Here is a 1166-nt window from a genome sequence, read left to right as displayed (position 1 = left end):
GTCTGCATCTTGTACAGCAATTAACCACTAAGAAGAATATATGCAGTGTATTACTTGTTGAAACTGTACTTTTGATTTGATTTGAAACTGTCTCATTGCTATATGTTTATCAATAAAACTTTGAAAAGAAAAAAAAATATTAATCTAAATTATTTATTGCGTTTTGGAGGGCCAGGGAGATGGCTTAGTAGAATAAGCACTTGCCGGGCAAGCACAAGGGCCTGAGTTCAACCCCCAGTTCTGCCAAAAATAAATAAATAAATAAATAAATAAATAATGATTTATTGCAGATTTTTCACTATATCATGGGATTTTGCATTACCGTTCAGTATACATATGTGGTTAAAATTACATAGGTTTATGAGTTTAGAAAATGGTTAAGAATACTAGAACTGTTTTTATTTTATTTATTTATTTATTGTTTCATTTTATGTATTTGGTACAGGGTCTCACTATGCAGCTCAGACTTGTGGTGATCTTCCTGTCTTGGCCTCCCCAGCGCTGGGATTACAGGCATGCACCACCATGTCACTGGCTCAGCGCGCCCCGGGGGCGTGACATGGGGGACCAGGAATTGTACCCTGGTCCCTGCACTTGCCAAAACAGGCGCTCAGTTGGCTGAGCCATCTCACTGGTCCTTAGAAGTATTTTTAAAAATGTGCCAGCCCCATCCTTGCTAGGTACCCTTAATATTTAAGAAATTTCCTCCTCCTCTGTGTATAAAGCTATCTGTATCTATAGCTATAGCTATACCTATAGCTATATCTATCTGTCTGTCTGTCTATCTATCTATCTATCTATCTATCTATCTATCTATCTATCCACCTATAAAAGTAAACATAATGTCGCTACTTGGCTGAGTTTCACTTATTGCGAGGGTGTCAGGAACGTAACCTCCACCATAAGTGAGGGACCGCTGTATAAATGTTTTAGGAGAGTTAGTCGCACATACGTGGTGCTCAAGGACTTAATTTATAGGAACATTTGTGTGGATACCTACTATTGTGGGAAGTAGAATTAGTAGCAAAATCATGTTGGTATATTATAATGGGGTCAGGAAAAAAAACATGGATGAAAAACCCAGAGACAGGATTTCAGCATTAATATAGTTTACATAAACCGGAGACTGGAAGAACAGTGGAAGTATGCAATCCCTGACACACAGC

The sequence above is a fragment of the Octodon degus genome, unplaced genomic scaffold, assembly GCF_000260255.1.
Source record: "Octodon degus isolate 3935 unplaced genomic scaffold, OctDeg1.0 scaffold00144, whole genome shotgun sequence".
NCBI classification, from domain to species: Eukaryota; Metazoa; Chordata; class Mammalia; order Rodentia; family Octodontidae; genus Octodon; species Octodon degus.
This window is presented reverse-complemented; position numbering follows the sequence as displayed.